This window comes from Pinus tabuliformis, chromosome 2_1 (assembly GCF_031772625.1).
Source record: "Pinus tabuliformis cultivar Carrire ecotype Pingquan chromosome 2_1, CPIR1, whole genome shotgun sequence".
Lineage (NCBI taxonomy): Eukaryota > Viridiplantae > Streptophyta > Pinopsida > Pinales > Pinaceae > Pinus > Pinus tabuliformis.
Genome location: NC_142299.1, coordinates 822,206,794 through 822,231,030, shown reverse-complemented (window position 1 = coordinate 822,231,030; position 24,237 = coordinate 822,206,794).

Here is a 24,237-nt window from a genome sequence, read left to right as displayed (position 1 = left end):
AAAGGTAAAATTTCTACAATCGTACCTCTTTCACCTTTCTCTCTCGGTCATATTTTAAAATAACAGTTATTCCAGCCAAATTAAAGGGAGTACAATAATAGCTACATCACACCATACTATGGCAAAAATGATTTCATCATCAAATCCTTTAGTAATATTTATTCTCCACATACATTTTCTTTCGTCTCGGTAAGTTAACTCATGTCAAACATCATTCGAGAGGATATGCATGTGTGCAAAACTGTAGAATCTACTATTAGAAATATACATGCAATGTCAAATCTCTATTACATGAAGACCATACCTCTCTTTAGTTCAAATTAGATTGTAAGGAAATTTAATATATACATGGAACTAATGCTTATGCAGTTTACTCTATTTGTACAACCCAATCTATACTACATGAAGACCATACCTGTCTTTAGTTCAATTTAGCTTGTAAGGAAATTTAATATATACATGGAACTAATGCTTATGCAATTTACTCTATTTGTACAACCCATCTTCAATCTGTATTCCAAAATTAATCCAATACTCCAAAAACATATAAAGTAGGGCAGAAATAATTGCTAACCATAATAGAACACTTGGGGGATATTTAGGAACCGAGCACATTCCACCCAATCATGAATTGTCTCCAACAGTTCCCCTCGAGCTAAGACCTTCTTGCCTTCACGAATCAACAATACCTTTGATTGCTTGGTGGTTTGTTTTGTAGATTTCTTCCCAGTGGATTTTTAACAACGTCCAACATCCTTCTTTAAGGTCTGTTAGCCTTTTGCCAAGGCCTTTATGTTTTAGTTTTTTTGAATTTTTTTCCTTCTCTTTTTCTTTAAAGCTTTCCTTTCTCTCCTGATGTGATTTATTTCACCCCACTTAGTTTTTCTCTCCAACTAAGTGATTAACATAATATTTCTCTCCCATTATCTTAATATTTTTAATTATTTTCTCCCTGGGGTTTTTAAGAGACTTTTAGGGAAGGTCCAACATGTGGACTTTAACTACCACAACTTTTGACAAGCTAGCAAGAAGTCTTCTAAATTCTAGTGTTTTATCCTGAATATTTCCAAGCAATTTATTTATTTATTCAATAATAATCAAAATTTCTACATCATCGCATAATTCCCATTCTAGCTTCCATAACCATTAAATCCAATAATAGTTCAAAAGTCTGAAAATAGCCAATGTCTGAAAAGCAAGATATAGGGGTGTTACATTTATGTTGAATGTGAGTTTTCAGGAACTGTGATTAAAGTCACGAGAGGTGGAATGGCAGTGTGTATCCGGGCCTTGGGAAATAGTGAGTTGAATGAATGTCGGGTTATTTTCCCATGGTGTGGGGGTTCGTCTTATCCATGAAGGAACAAGCCACATAATTATTTTAGAGAGTATATTGCATCTCTTGTGTTGTGTTCGAAGCTTTATCTCGTCAAATTAGATCTGGAACTGTGTCGTTACCCTAGTTCGAAAGAGAGACAAAATTTCTCTCTAGCTCAGAGTGGAGTGGTGAACTCCATGTCTTCTGGTTCAGCACGGAACTAGCTGTGGATTTGCAATTTTTTATCCCTGACAACTTTAGGTTCTTTAAAGTTGGTGTTGTCGATTTACCTAAAGGCTACAATGTTTCTCTACTAGTTTCTGCTATTCCAATTCTCCAAACTTTGTGCAAAGGTTATTATGGCATATGGCGATGGTCGCGCGAAATTCTCTTGTTAGAACTTGGCTTGTTAGCACTTCGAAGGTATCCCTCCACCTGCTTTGAAGTTTCTTCTAGAATTGTTTTTGGCTTGGTCCTGCTTTGTATTTTCTAATGGGTTACATCCCTTCTCTCCCTTTATCTATCACATTTTCAGAGCCCTGCATCCCGTAGTCCTCCTCTTGCCCCGCCTCCAATTTTGGCACTCCTTGTCCTTTGCATCCCAATTTCAGGCCTAACTTTCTCTCGGTCCCTCTGATTGTTTGTATCCCATCCTTTGATAAGCCACTCATGGAGCACATAATGTTTTCCTTAGACACTTCCAGATGGGCCAATGCTTGTTATAATTGTATGCACCCCCAATTGATAATCAAGCCAAGATCCTGGACCTTCAATGTAAATTCTTACAATAGTCTAACACTATCTTATTCCTAGTTGAGGAATTGCAAAGGCTCAAAGCCTAAGTGAACAGACAGGAGGATGAAATTGATGCCATACGAAGGCAATTAACAAAGTATAACTCAGAGAAATGCAAGTGACCAACACAACGTTGCTAGCGACACTTTTGGAAGATAACCTGATAAGATGCCTATCAATCCCCCTATTGAGCAATGATCTTCTTCTTTTTTTTGCGATCAATTTTGCAGGACATTTAGTTATCATTTGGTTGATAGAATGTATGTCGGTAGTAGTTTCCTTAACAACAAATTTTGGAACTTCTCTCTTGTTCTTTTTTGAAGAACTTGCAATTTAGAACTCAATGTAATCAGTTCTCGGGTACTTTGTTATGTCCGAACACAAAATTAATACAAATGCTACTCATGGATGTCTTATATGTGTGTGTGTGTAAATAAATTTATATTTATGAATTATTTTATATGAAATTTATGAGTTATTTTTATAATAAAGTGATTATTTAATATTTTATAAAAGTTTATTTATGTTAAATAAGATTTTAAATATTTTATATGTGAGTTATTTTTATTTACAAAATTATATTTTATTTAATAATTTATTATTAAATTAATTAAGAGTTAATAGTTATCATTATGAAAAATTATTACTTATAAATATTAATCACTACAATTAAGTGGAGAGATGTTAGTTGAGAGTTACATTGAAAGGGTTATTTCCACACACTTATAATTAATTCAATAATTATCAATTATTATTTTTTGTATTCTTTTCAAGCATAGTCTAACTAGCAGACAAAGTGACCTTTTTACAAACATTTTTCCAGTCAATTTTAACCAAAATCCATCAAATATTTTCAAAAACTTCGAGTTTAAGTTGTTTAATTTGCAGATTTTCATTCATCCAAAGGTTTTTCAGGGCACTAAATCCATTTATACATTTGAAAACATATTTTAAACAACAAAAATCACAATCTTGAAATCATATCTATGAATTGTTGTGAAAAAAGTCATTTGATTTATTATTTAAATTTGCCTTATTTTCATGGAGGTGTATTTATCCATATTTTAAAAAATGAATATAGAATTTTGGGTACATTCCAACAGTATGTGTATAAGAGCTTTGTTTTTTTCTTAATTGTTGTTCATTATCTTTTTTGTGAATTTATATTGGTATTATGTCAAAATATCAAAGCATTAAGCTACAATTGCTAGATGGCCATGATTTTACTGAGTTCACCGTAAGCAATCTCAATCTGCCACAATGGAATTTTGATATATTGACCACCTACGTAAGAGATATTATGACCAAAATGAAAGCAACTGCTAGAAATAAACAAGCCTATCAATTATTAAACTGCAAAAATAAGTGCTATTGTAATACATGACAAAAATTAGGAATTTGAGGAAGTCATTGGAGTAGGATCCTTGGTACTGGACCCCAGAGGAGCTAGAGGCTTTACCTCACATTAAAGATGGCTCTTCAAGTGGGTTATCCTTGCATTCACACTCTCCAAGCACAAATGCTAGTACCTCTAGGCACACTTGATGTCATTCAAGGTAGAGAAAAATGCCGTACTACTCTTGTCTCTCCTTCAGATTCCTACCTAGGAGGGTTTTCATCAACCGATGAAGGGTAATGGAGTTGAGGTACTATTTTCATCTTTCCTTGGTGTGACCAAGGTCAACAACCCAGTGAGCTACCTCCTTGAGGATTTCAGAGTCTAAGAAATCTTTATGGTAATTGGCTATGAGAATATTGAGATGATGAATATTTTCTCACATATTGGGGGGGTAGTTGAATGGTAGATGGTTGCAGCATCATGTGCTTGAGTCTATCTTAGGGGCCTCGACCTCCTCCCACTCGGTGACTACATATGCGCTCCCGAGGTATGGTGCATAGGGAAAAGAAACACCAATTACAAAGAGCAAGAGTCAATGATCCAAAGAAGGAGAAGGAATGACAGAACTAGGGGACATCAAGAAGAAATCTACTATGAGCGCTGAGGGGGGTGCCTAGTCAGATTATACCAACAACAGAGGTTAGAATTGGAAGACAGGGTGACAATTGAAATTCCTCATGCAAGGTAGGGTTTCCAGTAGTTGTTGTCGCACAAGAGACCAAAATGCGAATTACTAGAAACCATAATATAATAAACTATACTAAAACCATTAAATGCAATGCCAAATGAAATGCGAACAAAACCGAGAAAAATCAGAAGTACCTTGAAGTAAGTCTCCCACATTGCCAAAGTCTACAAATGCTATCAAGCTAAAAATGGGTAAGCATGCACTACAACTCCCAAAAAAAAACCATAACCAATGAGAAACCTTGTCAAGGCAGCTAGCATTGTCATTTAAATTGTCAACCCACTCTCTTTGAAAACACCAAGTCATCTAGTCTCCATTTAATTGTCTAGAATACGAACAAAACCAGAACACCTTAGCTCCATTGCCTGAATCGGACAAGCATGTTTCAGGAAAAAGCAGGCAGAAGTTATCCGAGTTTAAATCGGATTTTCCATGCACTTGCCCCTCAATATCAAAGGACCCTAGAAGAAATCCCAACTACGGTGGGGGAAGGACCTTAAGACAACATGAATATTGCAGATGGTGTGCTCTACAGACAAAGTTGAGATAGAGTTGATAACTTTCTATGTCCATAAACTGCAATAAGAGCACTTGAATGCTTGATGGGGGAGGGCAGGCCAACACTTGAATGCTTGATGCATGGGGAGGGCAGGCCACATCATCCCCTCTCTTAAATGTTTTGTGAGGCAATGGGATGGCAGGGTTGCCCCTAATATCTTGCCTACATTCGTTAATCAACCTGATCAGGGGAATTGTTGTTCATTATTACAGTGATTCCATTTTGGCTATTAGAATAGTACATAGTGACTTTAATCAATATTTTTTATGATTGTGTGTTTTAAAAAGAGTAGAATAAAAGAGAATAAAGTTAGGGCCACCATTTTTAGAATGGTTTTGGAACTTCTCCAATAGAGTGAGTAGAAATAAACTATGTTTTTGAAATCTACTCAAAAAATATATTGTTATAAAATCATTGAAATTTAAATTTAGATTGGGAGAAACCAAGATATTGAAATTTCAAAATTTGATTTTTAGTAGCTTTTTAAAAGAATATGTCCATTGGAAAAGACATCCTCTTAGATTTGAATTGATATATTATTGCTTGATATGCATTTATAATGAAGGAGTTATGATCATTTCAAATCAAGCTAGGGCTCATCCAAATGTGGCTAATGTCAATTTGATGCAAAAATGATGGATTTATGTGCTAGATTTATTATTTCAATTATATAAAAAGAGTGTAGAGAAGGAATAGATACATGGTTGGAGCTAGATGAGTTTTACGAAGAATGACATGTGAACATCTTCTCATTGTGCAAGGATAATTAGTTTAAGCTTCTTTTTTGGGGATCTCATCCTCATTATGTTGACTATTCATGTGAACTCCCAATTTCTCTTTTAAAGAACCTTTTTTTTAAGGATCTTTTGAAGAACCTATTCCTTTCTATGATGAATTTTTTGGTGACCATAATGTTTTGGTAAATTAGAAAGTTGCAATAATTGCAAACAATCATGAGCAAGTGGGGGGAATATGTTTTAGCTTGTATATCTTCTCTTGATAAAGTTTTTTCCAACATCATAATTAGGTTACTTCATTAGATGACATCATCTATCACTCAATTCCAAGACCCTTAGTTGAGCCATACTTGGACCTATATGATTGTACTGAGCATTTCAATAGGCTAGACCAATGTTGCAAACATCCTCTTGGTGGATATATCGTTGAGGGTCCAGAAAACAACTTATCAACACATACGGGGAAATATTAAAAAAAAAAAAAAACTTTAAAAAATTTACAAAAGTATTCCTTTTTTTGGGATTTTATTAAACAACTAAAACACAACAACATCTTTTTTTTTGTTGTTGTAAGTTCAGCATTGGTGAGGCTACATCATGGTCATGTCTAAGAATAACACCTGAATAGGGCAGGGAGTTGAACCGATGACTTAACATCTAGGAGTGCCTTAACAACACACCTGATCACCGTCTATCCAAGATCCCGTGGACAACACAACAACATCAAATATATACATTATCACATAAATAATAAATACATTGTCATATGTTAATACTAAATTATGTTCCATGTCTTAACTCTTGAGCTCAAAATATCATAAAAATTGTGGTAAATGTATCTCATCATCGTGAGTAATCTACAATAAAATCATATAAATAAATTCTCTTTGTCCCATTTATAGGTAAAGAGAATGGCTCTAGTAGTGGCTTTGCCTCTAAATGAAGAAGGCCCTGGGGTTGGTGCTAGACTCTAATATGCTCTAAAAAAAGCAGAAGTTTGACCCCAACATCGTCTAGAAGAAGAAGGATAATATAAGACTTTGATATCCTCTGCTAGTGCTATTGTTAAGTCCAACTCATTCTCTTTGACTACGTATGTGTTTGTGAAGTTGGTGGCAAACTCCTAGTGTCAATAGGCGCCTCCTATAACGGTGTTGTAGCTATGGAACATCCTCCTCTTCCACACTCTCGCACCCACCACCTCCTACACCTAATCCTATAACCAATCAGAGGCTAAGTCCATGATAGTCCTCTTGGTCTCAACCCTTCATTCGACAATGATGTTAATCCCATAAAAAAATTGCCTTCCACATTAGATGTTTACGAAGTTTCACCCATAATAGAAAATTGTAGTAGATGTAGACCATGGGATTAAAATCTGTATTAGGGTCATAAAGTATAAATTATAATACATATTTTTTAGGGTGACAAGACGTAATTTATTGAGAATTCAAAATTTAATTTGAAAATTTTAAGCTTGTTGCATTTTTTTCGTGTGTGTGTGTGTGTGCTTTTTTATCACACTCTAGTTGCACTCAAATTCTGAAGAGCTACATGTTTTGCTAAGCACATGAACGACAAGCTTTTGTAAATTGGGTACTCTTGAGGCATAACTTATCCACCAAGTGCCTTTAAAAAATAAGAGAACAATAAGAAAAAACATTGAAGTTTGAAATGAAAGAAGAAGCACTACAACAAAACAGGCAATTTGCGCCAGATTTAGCACCAGATTCTAGTGCATTTTTTTCTCAATTGGGATGAGCAACCTGGCGCTAAATCTGGCTCTATTGTACAATTTTTAAAGCGTCCTTTTTTGCACCAAATTTTGCATCTTTTTTACGCCAAATTTTCCATAATTTTCTGCATCATATTTTGCACCAAGATTTTCATTTGGTTTTACAACAGGTTTTGCTTCTAGTTTTGTGCCTTTTTTTGCATCTATTTTTGCATCATTTTTTGCTTCCTCTTTTGTGGAATTCTTTGCTTCTATTTTTGTGTCATAATTTGCATCGATTTTTACACCATCTTTGACATCTTATTTAGCGCCTTTTTTTACATCCAATTTGTGCCAATTTTTGCATCTGGTCTTATGCCATCTTTTGCTTCTAATTTTGTACTTATTTTTACATCTATTTTTGTGCCAATTTTTCTGCCTTTTTTTACACCATCTTTTCCATCCAATTTTGCACCATATGTTGAATCTGATTTAGTGCCAAATTTCGCATGCATTTTTGCACCATTTTTTGCATCCACTTTTGCATTTTATTTATCTCCCTTTTTTGCATCCTATTTTGCACCATATTTTGCATTTAATTTTGCATCATTTGTTGCATCCAATTTAGCATCATTTTTAACACCATTTCTTGCATCCAATTTTTCATCCTTTTGAGCATCTAAATTTGCATCCTATGTTGAACCATATATTGCATCCACCTTTGCATCCCATTTTGTGTCTATTGTTACATTCACTTTTGAGCCATTTTTCGTCTACTTTTGCATTTGTTTTTGCACCAAGTTTTGAATGATTTGTTGCATCATTTTACATCCAATGTTGCATCTCAATTTGCATCCAAAATTGAGCCATTTTTATGCCCACTTTTGCACCATTTTTTCTTCTTTTGTGTCCAATTTTGCACCATTTTTAATGTCCAAATTTGCATCCTTTTTGGTATCTAGTTTTTAATCCTTTTGGCTTCCAAATTTGCATCCTTTTTTCTACCACATTTTGTGTCCACATTTGCATCTCATTTTGCACCTAGATTTTAGTTGGAATTTTCATCTAGTTATGCATCATCTTTGACATCCTTGGTTTCACCATTTTTTAGTCCCATTTTGCATCTTGTTTTGTGTCTTTTCTTACATCCTTTTTGCATCCTAATTTTACACCATTCTTTGCATCCTCATTTTGGTGTCCATTTTTGCATCCTTGTTTGCACCCAATTCGGTATCCTTTCATATGCCCTATTTTTTTCCCTTCTTTGTGTCTAGTGTTGCACCCTTTTTTAATTTTACTTTAAAAACCTTTTTGTGTCATTGTTTGCATATTGTTTTGATGGCTAGTTTAACATCCAATTCTACTCCCAATTTTTCATCCATGGTTAAATCCACTTTTGGCTTCTTGTTTAGAGTTTTACTTTTATTTCCATTTATGACCACCTCTATGGGTTCATTTTACTAAGTTCATTTACATAGTGAAATATATTAAATTTTCTAAATATCATTTTGTTGTAGGATTTAATGCATGGTTAGATGAAAACAAAACCCTCTCAGTTTATCTCAGAAACCTAGGACAAACCAATTAAGAGAAAGGTTGTTCTAAGGCTTAGGATTCTTAGTAGATCAAGATGTAGAGTATAGATTAAGAAAAAGAGAATGAATTCTTGTGAGTCCTCGCATGCAGGTCTTCTTGGAGTTTTTTGTATAGCCAAGAAGCGCTCCTAGCTAGCTCCAAAGCTTGGTCCTACACGTAAGAGAGAGAATAAAGCAACCTTCACAACATAAAATCTTAATAATCAAAACTATAAAAAACATATAAATATTATTGAATAAATAAATATAAACCAAAAACCCATGCATACATTAGTTAAATAGAAGAAGTAAAGAATGAATAGAAACATATGGAAGGAAGAACAACTGATCTATATGAATAAAGGAGTTGGAGGAAAGTTACAACAATCAGATATAGTTGCAACATCACCTCCCCCAACTCATAGCTCCAAAACTCTCCCTCTCAAGACAGATCTCAAGAGCGTGACAATACAAAATTCCCATCATTTTTTCAATGGCCAAGCCTCTAATATATAGGAAAGTGGAGGCTATGAAGATTTCCAAAATTCCTCATTAGTTCAATTTGGGAAAAATCTTTTGGGTGAATAATGTTTCCTCATATAAAAAAGGAATTTTCCACTTTTTAGATGCTTTTGTGCTTAGGAAAAAGCTTCCCCATGCTTTATGGCTCTTTCCCACTTTTGTATGCTTTTATTTTTTAGGAAAAAGCTAAAGATGAGGATAAAGAGATTACATTCCACCATATGTTTCCGAAAGTGACCAAGAATGTCAAATTCAAATTCTAGTTTGCTTATGTTTTAGTTTTTTTTTAAATATATATTTAGTTTTAGTATTTTTTTTTTCTAGAAAAATATATTTAGTTTTTGGTATATTTTTCTATAAGAAAAATTATATTTTGTTTTTATAAAAATGGATTTTAAACATTCCATTCATGCTAAATTTGTGATTTTATGATAGGAGTTTAAATTATATATAGTAAAGTAACTTAATGTCATGTGTCGTGTTGCTGAGATGGGTGTTATACATCTCTTTCTTGCTAAGTTATAGAATGTGCTTGGGTTTTCTTAATGCAATAAAACTAATTATGTTCTTCATGATACCTTGAAATGTTCATCTTGAACCAGGCTAATAAAACAATAAAGTTAAAATAGGTTTTCCTTTGTCCTTTATAGATCTTTGTCCCCATTAATCTTGGTCTTAATAGATTAATTGTCTTGTGGTGGCCTTGAGTGGTCACTTCCATTAGTTGCATGCTTTGTAGTTTTCAGTTAGTGACATTTTTTAGGCTTGATAATATGTTATTTAATTTATCAAAATGTGTTATTGTCCATATTATTGTTAAATATTAATATTAAATATGCTGATTTTTAAGCATGTTTTAGCAAAACTTTCCCAAAATGTTTATAGATTGTATTTTATAATGCAATGATTCTTTGCTTGATGAAATTGTTTTGGATATTTTTTTTAATGATTCATTGATTGATGAAATTGTTATGGATATTTTTTTTAGTATATTAAATTGTATGTGATAAAGTCAAAAATCACCTCTTTTTTAGATTTTCATTGATCAATTTCCCTTAAGGCCACCAGGTTCACCATTTGGTCCCAGGTTAAGGAAATATAGGAGTCATGAAGTGGAATTGTCCAAGCACTTAAATCTTGAGACATGTTTCTTTTTAGTCACTTTATACTTTCTTTCTATGTAAATTTTTGATGAAAATAGTCTTGGAACATGAGGGGCGTCAATAGTAAGCGAAAACAAACTCCTAAAAGAAAAATGGTATGCAAAGCACCCATAAATAATGTTGATATAAGAAGCAAAAATATTAAGTGAGGTTCAACCTCATATAATTAGAAAATGGGGGAGGAATTTCCAAGTAGTAGTGATTGATGCTTAGAGATACTTGGGTGGAATGGTTATTATTTGAAATGATTAAGACATCAAGGTTACCAATATGTTTACCTCTTTTCGCATTATGACAATACAATTTTAGTTAATTGACATTGAGGACTACTACCATGTATCCAATGTCTATGACTCCAATATCGCAAATGGAAAACCTCTATTTCTCAATTCTATTTCTAGCACAAGTAATTTATACTCCCCATCTCCATGGATTGTTGGGAGTGACTTCAATATTATAAGTGTCTCGAGGAAAAGAAAGAATGAATTGAAATGTTTAACAAGATATTTTGTAAGCTATACCATTAAAGCCACAAAGTAGTCTCCATTAAAGTTGTCAAGAAATGAGTCTCCAACCCACACATGTGGATCAATGAGATGTAATACATGTGTGTGTGGTTACGAACTCAATACACCTCTATAATAACTCCACAAACTTATGTATTTCACTCTGTCACATAAATTGCCAGTAGTGTGAGATAAGTAAACCAAGAGTAGACATGAAAGCCTTAGGAAACAAACATTCCTTAGATCCTCAATTAGGTGCTTAAATGATGAAGTGAAAATGCAAGGAGAAAAGAAGAATTCATGATTTAACCATTACATACATGTGATCAAGTGTGACTAGGAGTGTATATATTCATATATTTTCCAAAGAGGGAGTGAATACATGAGTTACCATTTATTGGCCCTTATTTTTCTTTCTTTTTCATTTTCTTATATATAGGACTTAGGGAATAAGGTTTTCATAAGTTTGGCACAACTCATAGATATAAGATTTACATGAATTTTCACTTCAACCTTAGAGTTTAGACTTAGATAAATCAATATAGTGTATGTTTAATGATTTTGGCTTTCACTTTTTTATTGTATTTCATCACAAATACAAAAGGGGAAATATTTTGCCACAAATCTATGAATGCTTAATCATAAAGTCGTCATGTGATGAAAACAAATTAATGATGTTATTCTCTACGAAAATGATGGGTATTCTTGAGAAAATCTTATGCTTGTGGATGTTTCCTCCCTGGTTGAGAGGGAGTGAGGGTAGACACCATGTTATCCATGTGTCATGTACTATGGCTAGGATTAACAATCGTAAGCCTAGTAAAGGCACTAGTAGGGATAATGGTGGATTGGATAAACATCTGGGACCAATATTCTTTGAGAATTTGGACATTGACTAGGACTAATCGCCATAAGTCAAGTACATTAATCCAAGATAAGAATAGTCATGAGGATTGACATTTTCTGGTGTCAAATATTATGATAGTGGATTAGGAAATGATCATGTGAGGACATACCTGGTAAACATCTTGGTGGGGTAAGTGCCTTGAAAGGCAGTGGTGTCCAAATTTATGCCTCCCAACATTGTGCTATGATCTAATGGAGAGATAAACTTGTTAGTCAAGGCCTTACTATTTTGAAAATTTTGGCTATGATGATGTAAATCATCATTGATGCTTATCAATCTAGATCCCTTCTTATATGAATATTTCAACTTGAGAGTACTTTTTTGTCTCATTATGAGTACCTCGCTAGTTTAGAGGGAGGGTCATCATCTTCATTATTGCCATCATCACCACCATCAATGTGATCATTATTGTCATCATTTCATTATCATCATAATCACCATTCATGTCTTCTTCATGATCATGATCATCATCATGATTTTGTATATTGTCGTCAATTGTTCATAATTATAGGTATCATAAGAAATATCACCAACCTTAGGACACATGATATATGAAAGAAAAATAACCACTTTATTTTTTAGAAATGATTGATGATCATCAACATCACTACCATTATCATCGTCATTATAATTGTCATCATCCCCATCATCATAACTAATATAAGTTTTATCATAATTTTTGTCATCTTCATCATGAACATCATAATCATCATTCATGCCATTATTGTTCTTGATTATGACCAAGATGAAAATAATGATAATAATGATCAGATGATGATGACTTGGAAGATGACGCCAAAGATAATTATTATGATTTTTACCATGATAACATTTAAAAATTGGGAGGAATGGCCAAGGTCATTAGCATCATCATCATTGTCATTGTAACTCCCATCGTCTTTATCATCATTGTCATTATCATAACAATCACAATTCATGTCATCGTCATCATCTTCATTATCATCATCGTTATAATTATTGACATTGTCATCAGTTGTTCATAATTTTCAATGTCATAAGAAATATAATCAATGCAAAAGATATGATGTGTGTTGGAAAATGGATGCAAAAGTAAACAAAAAAATGGGGGTAAAAATAGACGTAAATTTGGATGAAGAGTGGACACAACATAAGTAGATGCAGAACAAGACAGAAAAATTGAACAAAAGTGGATGAAAAAGTAGATGCAATAGTTCATACAAACTTGAACACAAAATAGGACTCAAACATGGATGAAAAAGTGGAAGAAAACATGGGCACAATAGTAGGCATAAAACTTAGCATGAATTGTGGTGAAACAAATGTGGATACTCCAATGAATGTAAAAAAAAGGGGACACAAACTTGAATGCAAAAAGGAGGAAAACTTGGATGAAAAAAGGGATGTAAACATGGGCCAAGCATGGGTGCAATAGTGAACACAAAATTAGTTGCAAAACTAGACAAATCAAAAGTGGATGTAAAAGTAAATTTGAAATGGGATGCAAAAAACATAAACAATATTTGATGCAAACTTGGACACAAAAGAGGATGCAAATATGGATGCAATAGTGGAAGAAAATGTGGGTTGCAATGATAGGCATAAGATATGGCACAAATAATAGCACAAAAAAGGTGGATGTAATAATAGACACAAAAAATATGCAAACTTAGATGCAAGACAAGATGCTATAAGGGATGTAAAAGTGGATGCAAACACGGGTGCAACATGAGAAACAAAATTGGATGCAAAATATGGATGAAATGGAAGTACATGCAAAAGAAGATACAAAATGAGATGCAAAACCCAACACAAAAGTGGATGCAAAAATAGATGAAATATTTTATGCAAAAGAGGATGTGAAGATGGATGCAAAATTGGAAGCAAACACGGGTACAATAGTATGTGCAAAACATGGAACAAATTTTGTCACAACAAAAGTAGATGTAATGATAGATGCAAAAAAAGAAGCAAATGAAGATGAAAAATAGGATGCAAAAAGGGATGTAAAAGTGGGTGTAAACATGGGTGCAACAATGGATGTAAAATAGCTTTTGCAACTTATTTAAAGAGCAATTTTGTCCCAACAATTAGACTTGTAGCATAAAGAACATGGTTAATACATATGATTCGACCAAAAACTAGTTACTACCAAAATTCAACCAAAAAAAATATTACTGCATAAAAATAGAATTAAAAACAAAAAAAAATAAAAACAAAAATTTCCCAAATTAAAAATAAATAAATGATAAACTTTTTTTTACCAAAATTTAGTGATTTTTTTAGTGCTAATACTAACATCACCATTACAACAAGATATTTTTTTAGTGCTAATACTGCCATTACAACAAGATATAAGAGGGATATAATGCAAAAAGTTTAATAATAATATGTATGTAGAAGATGGTCTTCAGACTGGTGAATTCATGATAATCAATGGGACTACAGTCAAAATAATTGGATGTTATTTACTTTTTTACATAGATTGTCAAAATAATTGCATAAATCGATTTTTTTTAACCAAAATTTAACAAAAACTTTGCTAGTGCTAACATTAGAACCACCATTACAACAAGATATCTTTCTAGTGTTGACAACACCATTATAGTAATATACCTCAAGAGAGACAGAAAATTTAAAAAGTATGACAATAATATGTATCCAGAAGATGGTAGTGAAACTAGTAATTGTTCATTCTCATTATCATAATCATTGTCATCATCATCACCATCATCCTTGTCATCGTTATTGCCATCATTACATTATCATCATAATCACCATTCATGCCATCATCATCAGCTCCATCATCATCATCATTATGGACATTGTTTGCAATTGTTTATAATTATAGACGTTGTAAGAAATATCATCAACCCAAAAAATGTGATCAGTGCTAGAAAAGGGTTGTTTAGGACACATTGATATACGTAAGAGAAATAACAACTCTATTTTTGAGAGATGATCGATGATCATCATCATCACCACCATTATCATCGTCATTGTCATTTTTATCATCCCCATCATCATCATTAATGTAATTTCTATCAACATTGTTGTAATCATCATCATCATTCATGCCATTATTGTTTTTGATGATGACCTAGATGAAAATGATGATGATGACACCAAAGATAATGCTTATGATTATGACAATGACAACATCTAAAATTGGGAAGATTCGCCAAGGTCATTAGCGTCGTCATCATCATAATCATTGCCATCATCATCATTAATGTCATTGTAACCACTATCGTCTTTATCATCATAATCACAATTCATGTCATCGCCATCATCTTCATTTTCATCATTGTCAATATTATTGACATTGTCATCAATTGTTCATAATTGTCAATGCCATAAGGAATATCATCAATGCAGAAAATATGATGAGTGTTGGAAAAGGGATACAAAAGCGAACATAGAAATGGGGGCAACAATAGAAGTAAAATTGGATGAAAAGTGGATACAACATAAGTAGATGCACAACAACATGAAAAACCTAACACAAAAGTGGATGCAAAAGTAGATGCAGTTGTCAATGCAAACTTGGATGCAAACATGAAGGCAAAAGTGGAAGCAAACATGGGTCCAATGGTAGGTGTAAAACTTGGCACAAACTGTGGTGAAACAAATGTGGATGCAACAACGGACACAAAAGTAGATGCAAAAATGGATGAAACAAAAGTGGATACAATAGGGGATGCAAAAACATACACAATATCTGATGCAAACTTGAACACAAAAGAGGATGCAAATGTGGATGCAAACGTGGAAACAAATGTGGTTGCAATGGTAGGCGCAAGATATGGTGCAACAAAAGTGGATGTAACAATAGACAAAAAATATGCAAAATAAGATGCAAAAATGGATGTAAAAGTGGAAGCAAACATTGATGCAACAGGCAAAACAAAATTGGATGAAAAAAACAGATACAATGGAAGTAGATGAAAAAGTAGATAAAAAACGAGATGCAAAACCCAATGCATAAACCTGACACAAAAGTGGATGCAAAAATAGATGCAATATTTGATGCAAAAGAGGATGTGAACATGGATGCAAAATTGGAAGCAAACGTGGATACAATAGTGAGTGCAAAACATGGTGCAAATTATGGCATAACAAAAGTGGATGTAATGATAGATGAAAAAAAAGAATCAAAGTATGATGCAAATGAAGATGTAAAAAGGGATGCAAAAAGTGAAATTTAAAATGGGTGTAACAGTGGATGCAAAATTGTATGCAAAAGTGGATGCAATAGAAGTCAATGCAAAAGTAGATGCAAAACGAGACACAAAACCCGATGCAAATCCTGGTCCAAAATTGGATACAAAAAGGGATGCAAAAATAGATGTAGTAGTTGATGAAAACCTAGATGCAAATGAGGATGCAAACGTGGATGCAAAATTATAATCAAAAGTGGGTGCAAAAGGAGGTGCCAAACTAGGCGCCAATTGTGGCACAAAAATATTAGATGCAATAGTGGGTACAATAATAGATGCAAAAGAGGATGTAAATATGGATGCCAAACAAGATGGAAAAGTGGATGCAACAAAAGTAGATGCAAAATTATATGCAAAACTAGACACAAAAATCGATGTAAAACGTGGCGCAAAAGTGATGCACAAATGGATGAAAAAATGGATGCAAAAAATGATTTAAAAAAGGATGCAAAAAAGGATGCAAAAGTGGATGCAAAAGTTGATGCAAGTGTAGGTGCAAAAAGTGGATGCAAATGAGGATGCAAAAGTATGTCAAACAAAAATAGATGCCAAAATAGATGCAAAACCTGGAACAAAACCTGGTGCAAAGGATGACATAAAACTTGGCATAAAATTTGGTGCAAAACGTGGTGCAAAACCTATTGCAATACCTGGTGCTAAACTTGGTGTAAGATTTGGTGCAAAACTTGATGCAAATTTTGTGTCAAGTTTTGCACCATATTTGATAAATGGATGCAAATAGCACCAAAAATGGGCTCTAGATGCAAAAAAAGAAGTAAAAAGGGACGCTAATCGCTGGTTTTGTTGTAGTGAAGATAGATTGAAATTTGAAACAAAATGGAACTTATTTAACATTTTGGTCTTCTTATCTAGAATATTAATGCCAAAGACAAATGTTCTAATGACCATCATATATTTTCATATCTTTAGAAATCTATTCACATTATTGCAGATTTGGCATCGTCCTCTAAACACATGTGAGGAATCCATCCATAACCTTAGCATCAAATCTAAACCTCAACTTTTGGAATGCCCTATGCATGTTGTCATACTAGCTCTAGTTCCTTAATTCCTTTTGTGTATTGGGTATTTTGGAATTTATGCACTTAATCATAATTTGGTTCCTATTGCCTTCATTATGTGGGCCTTGATCATAATGATCATCTGTATTCTAGTGTTGTGGGTTCCCCCTCTTGTGGGTTTGGTTTCTTAACTTTGTTGCGTCCAAGCTTAATAGGTTTATTAGTCCTCAAGAATTATGGATCTCATGGAGTGCTCATCGAGTTGCTCAATTTGTGGATTTGTGGGGTTGTTTTTTTGTTTTAGGTGTTCTCTAGGTGGAATTTAGCTCTGGATTGGCACCCTTGCCTGCGTGCTGTTTATATGGATGATACGAAAGTACAAGAAGTTTGAAGATTTCTTTGAATACCTAGTAAAATCAGAATTTCATCTTCTTATTAACCTCAAAGGTCCATAAAAACAAGCATCAAATCACCTCCCAAATTGGCTTCATCATAAGTATGCATGTTTGGGAAAAACAATAAATTACCACTCTGGAAGTCGAATAAAATATGTTGAGAAACACGGTTGTGAATTTGAGGAAAGGAAATAAGTCAAGAGCTTGGAGTCAAAGGATGCCAATCAATTTTTCTCAAGGGAATTTGAAGGAAGAAGGCACAATGCACCAATATATAAAGGATAAAGAGCTTGGAAAATATGACTCTATTCCCTCCAATGTTGGATTGGAAGAAGCTAACAATTGCCATGCATTTTTTTTTAAGTTTTAATATTTTTCAAAGTTATTGTAATATTAGGTGTTTGTTTTAGAATATATAGTTGTAAGAATTTTTGGGATTTTTTTTTTCCAAGACACACACACACACAAGCTTTGCTTTTGGCATACAAGGATCTATCTATTTTGTTAAGAATTTCTGGACAATAGTAGGATGTAATTTCACCTTCTAGTCTAATTATGGTGATGTTATTGACATGACATAAATCCCTAGGACTATAAATTTATTTTTAAAACATGTAAAAGAAAATTAAAAATATTTGATATGTAAATTTCTAAAAGTGACATGTAACAACTTTCACATGTCATTGTTTGCTTTTGTTCACTAAATACAAAAGAACAATTGTGTGCTTTCTCAGTTTCTATAGTTGATGGGAAGTAACCACTTTGTGGTACATTTACTTGTTTATTTATAGTAATGGGTGACTTATATAACAAAGCTATAAAAGTGCTCAACCATTTTTGTTGGAAAATGTCTTTTAAAAGACCAACTACAAATTCAACTCATGTATTCTCTTCCATAATTATGTTGAAGGAGTTGACATCCTCCAAAACTTTCATCACCCAAACTTGGTGTATTATACCCAGTCTTAAATGGTTTTTGATATAATAATCTATCTCCCAGTCTTTCTCTCCCAAATGTTAAGAAAAACCACCTTCCATGTCACATGGTAAACCACCTATCGTCTGAGGCCATCTTGATGTATAAAAACCTAATTGATAGCCCAAAACCTTGATTGTAGCACATTTGAGATACACAACATCCCCATTGATGTTTTTAATCATTGTTTTTTATGTAGGTTAAATTCAACAACATGGTACCTTGTAACAATTGATAGAGAGGTTATGTTCCCAACCCATAAAATAAAAGATATAAATATATGATACAATGATGTTGAGACTTGAGACCATTGTATGCCATGATGGAAAGGTTTGATGCAATAAATAACCAATACTCTGAGGTTCAAAAAATTATATATTATTTGAAACAATGCTCTTAATGAAAGACATTTCCACAAATGAGCATACAATCAGTGAAAGATAAATAATACCCAATGATGCGGTTCCTAAATATTCATCATATTTTAATAGGTTTTCCAAGTTTTGAGCTACATAATAAGCAAGAAAGATGCAGACATACATGAAATTTAAAATTTGGAGGTCTCTTGGAGAACAAACTACTAAAGGTTTTTGAATGAAGCTTTGACACATTTCCATAAATAAATGAAGATTTTGGTAACAAAGGACTCACATGTTTAGTAGGGATCACTATCTTGGATTATCCAAGATTCAGAAGGATTTTCCCATGATTAGCTGAATGGACTATAACATAACAAAACTTAAATTTTGCATGCTTAGATCTATAAATTGGAATTACATATATTATTGAAAGTTGATATTCTTCTTTTTTCTACTTCATTATCATTGCCATTCTTGATATATATAACTCTTTCCCTTGCCTTCACAATGGAAGAGAAGGCATGTGGTTGGAATATAAGTTGTTGGAACATACATCCAACAACATGCAACCTACAAGCTTGCTAAACAATGTATGTAAATATTAGACCTTGATAAACACACTTTTTACAACATCAAGTAACACAAATGGAGAAGCAAAATTTATAGGCAACTTATACATGCATAATGGGGTGAACATTGCTTTACTTAGTAACAAGTGCATAAGGCCTCTTTCTTGTAATCTTAGATTGCATATTGCACTTGGTTTTACTTGAATCTCCATGGGATTGGTAAGTCTAGAATAAATGTTATTTTAGCAAAGGTTTCAACAAGGGAGGGTTGATCAACAATGTTAAAAAGGTTGTATTATGGAAAGATTAAAGCCAATTTTGTACATCTGAAATTAATGATGCATGAAGAATGAGGTTAATCGTCATACATTTAGTTTTCCTCAACTACTAAAGACTTTGCACAAATATTGGGACATAAATGCTTCCCATATAATTGTAGTATGGAAATCCTTCTTCGAGATGGGTCATAACAACACTAATTTTGTTATCCATGTTGTGGGAGACTATATCCCATACCTCCTATAAATAGCCTCTCTTTTACAACTCCATCTATTGCATCATGGCAATGTAGAGAATTTAAACTTCACAAAACCCCACAATAATTCTTTCATTGTTCTTTAATTGACAATGGAATGACGTTTCAAACCCATTGTGATACAACATCTCGCACTAGCCATCAAAGAGGTATAATAATCAACCTTTTGCAAAACTATAGGGACAAGATCCTCTACAATTGTGATTCACACATAGATCTTCTTCGAGACTACATGTCATCACAATTCAAGTAGGTGCTAGTCTTGTTGACATGTGCGACAAATTGGTGTCACGAATATTATTGCGCTGAGAGGCACATTCTACAACCCAATATGAAGGCAATGTGTGATTTTGTCCGTGCTTAACTTGGAGTTGACATGTGCCCCTTAAAAAATAACTCTAAATAAAAAAACAATGTTGGCTATTAAGTTAATTTTAATTAAAAGTATTATTAAACATCAATAATCCCATTCTCATTGTACTCACGTGGTTCATTGTTAATATTACAATTTGGTATGAAAAAAATGTGGTAAAAATATTTCACTTTCACTATAGGAGCTATAAATAAAATATTTTGATAACTATGTTAAATAATATAATTTTATATCAACTTTATAGAGATAAAGTAACTAAATGTTAACAAAAATCTTTTGTTTATCTTACAAATATCTCAATATAGAATTTAAATAAACAATTTGAATTTCTATATATAGAGAGAGAGAGAACCCGCGTGTGTGTATTCATATGTTAATGTTAACCCTAGTAAAACATTTCAATGTTGGAAAGGAAGAAATAATTAAAAGCAAAACAATTTGGTTGCTTCTTAATAAGAGGAAATGTGTAATTCATTCAATTTTTAAAATAAAAGAAAATAATAATATTAAAATATTTAAAAATACAATGTAAATAATGAAAAAATGCACATGGTTTATATATAGATAATAAACCACTATAAATTCATCTTAACTATGGATTATCAAGCCCTAAAAGGGATTAAATTTCTTGACTTGTAAACTTTTCTTCATGTTTTGCATTCTAAAAAAAGGTTTGCATGATTTTTGATCTCTCTCGGTACTTAACAGTTATGTGGTAAAGATGGATCTATATTGGTCAATATGGATCCATATTGGTCAAAATAAACCTTTTGCAAAACTATAGGAACAAAATCCTCTACAATTGTGCATTCACACTTAGAAATCTTCTTGGAGATAACATGTCATCATGAGTCAAGTAGGTGTTAGTCTTATTGACATGTGTGACAAATTAGTGTCACGAATATTATATAAAGACAATTCTTATCTTTACACATGATAGAAGCTTGATTCCTAAACAACTTGTGTTCATAATTAGCACTAGATTCACTATTACGTTCCAATAAGAGGGCTCTTGCTAATATAGTCAAGGTGTTGGTTATTAGGTTACCAAATTATCTTTAGATTACTAATGCAGTCAAGGTGTTGATTAGTAGGTCACAATCACATGTTTAGATCGTGTTACCTTAAATATGTAATGGGAAATAAATTTGAAAGTGAGATGTTTTCATGTGAAAATAATCCAAGATCTAAAAAAAAAAACTAAAGGGTATTACCAACATAGTGTTATGACAATGTAGAACTCTTTAGGTAAAATCAAATATGCAAGTGTTAGGGAGTATATATTTAATTTCATAGCTCATATATACTCTTATTGTACTAATTTAATAATTTCGTATTTTAGTAGGCACTCTAATAAATTGTTGGACAACATGTTTCACAAATTTTGTAGCATGAGTGTTGGAAGAATTGCACAAAATAAGGAGCACAATGTTGCCCAATTGCTATGGATCTTTACAAATTTATTTGTTCATTGATTATTTTGCTAAAAATTAATTGACTTATCAGTATAGCAAAATCACCTTTAATTGGACAATATTCTCAAAGAAATTTTAACCATAAACATAGTTTCTCCCGCGCCAAGTTTGATACTAATTATATATTATTTGTACCCTCTACAAACATATTTTTGTATCATATATCCAACCCCGATATTTTTGGCATTCCCCTTTCTTGCTTTGGGTTATGCTAGTTGAACATATGAAGTGCAAAACTTTAAATATATTTTTCAAAAAAAGAAAAAAAAGTCAAGCATTGGAAAGACATATCTACCCTCTTCTATAATTTAATACTATAATTGTACTATATCGAATTCTATATTAAAAATTATCGAGAAGTTAAAGTGCAACCTGGACAAGACATGTCCCATTTTAATTTCATAGGTTTTCATAGTCATATGCCTATTTCATATTTGGGTGAATCATATGAATCACTTTCCATTTAAACAATCTTTTATCCCTAATGCATAGAGAGGAAGATGTTAACCTAATGAGATTTCCCTTGGGAGGTGGAATTAAGGTTTTGAGTTGATTTTACCAAATAGAGATAGGTAATAGGCTTTCCTCCAATTTCAGTTTTGATTTTTGTGTTTCTTGGTTTTTGATATGGCTTTTGAAGGAAGCTTTAAAGCTTTTGGACTTAATTACAACAATGGCAGTCTAGTATGATTTTTTTCGGAAGTTTTTTTTGTTTAAATCCACACAACAATGCAAATTCAGGACCCTTTAGAAATCACAACTATAAAAATAGTTTATAGTGTGAGAGTTAGTGGAGATTCAAGCTCATTTAGAAGTTGTAACTGTAAAAAGGGTCTATAGTGTTTGACTCATTAGAGATTTGAGTCCACTCAGAAATTGACAAATGCGCCATATATGGATTTAGAGAAACAAAATTATCTAGTATTCCCAATAACAATATGAGAGTTGATATGCTAATATTGTAAATGTAGGCTAAATTTTGACATCCATATAAACACCCAAATGTATGGGTTGCAATCTAAATATAAAAACTTCATAAAAAAAGTCAATGTTCCCAAGATACATTTTGAATAAAAAACACTTTATTAGTCACAATATCTTTATAGTAAGGTAAGTCACCCTAATATCCTATAAGTAAAAACCCAAAATAAGAAAGATTAAAAATAAAAAAACCTAAAATTAAACTTAAAGAATTAAATTTTGATAATATAAATCAATGGAGTACACCTCCTCTTCTTATTATCTTATAATGATAAACTTAATCTTTAACTAATTAAATTGATGATACTTTTTAAAATTTATAACTTAGTGTAAGCCTTAATTTATAATGAGAAATTTAATCTTTAAATAATTAAATTTGATGATACTTTTTAAATTTTTTAACTTAGTGTAAGTTTTTCCTTCTTTAATTCAAGACGATTAAATTTCTAACATTGAGATTAAGATAAACTTGTTATATAAGAAGATAAAAAAAGAATAGTTTTTAATTGCGATTTTTTGGAAAGTTTTTCTATTTATTTTCTGAGCTGATTTGTCTAGAATTTGACAGGAATTCATTGAAATCACAAGTTTGATAAGTGAACTCTTCACAACTGAAGCACCCTAAGGGTTTTTGAATGTGTTAAATTCATATATGCAATCAAAAAACCAATTTAAACAACACAAATTAAGATTTGACTACAATTTTTTTCATCAATTCCGATCAAAATTTGCTGAAAAGTCCAAAAAATCGCACTTAAAAATTACTAAAAAGAAGTGTTTTAAAATTCATTTTAAGGAATCAAATTTCTAGCATTAAAAATTAAGATAAACTCATAAGCCTATTCTTAAGGAACAATTTTTTAACATTGAAATTAAGATAAACTTTTCAATATAAGAAGAGCAAAGAAAAATGGTATTTTCAAATTCACTAAAAACTACCACTCTCCTTTAAATCATAAAAATCAAATTTCTAATATTAAAGTAAAATAAATCTTTTTCTTTAATTCAAAAAATCAAATTTCTAATATTAAATTTAAGATACCATGTAGGAATTTATAGGGCAAGTTTCTCAGATAGAACACCAAAGGACACCGCTCACAAACAGGTCACAAATCTATACACTAGTATTCTTGATGTGGTTAAAACCTTCAAAGAGGGAAACAGTCCAATGTTTGAGCCAACACAACCACTTTAGGCAATTTATTAATGTAGAAGAAAGAAAATTTACATAAGCTTTTGTCATGAACAATCATCTTACAAATGACTCTCCATGCTCTTTAAGTAGAGATCATGGACCAATCGGGTGTTAAGCCACAGATCAAGTATTGGTAATACCGAGTAGAGAATATCACTTCATGTCTAGAACATATCGAGACCGTCGAATTGTAAGTTACAAAATACATAATAAAGAAATACACTTTACCTAACTCTACAATAAACCAAATTATACTTAACTATTTCCTATATATTA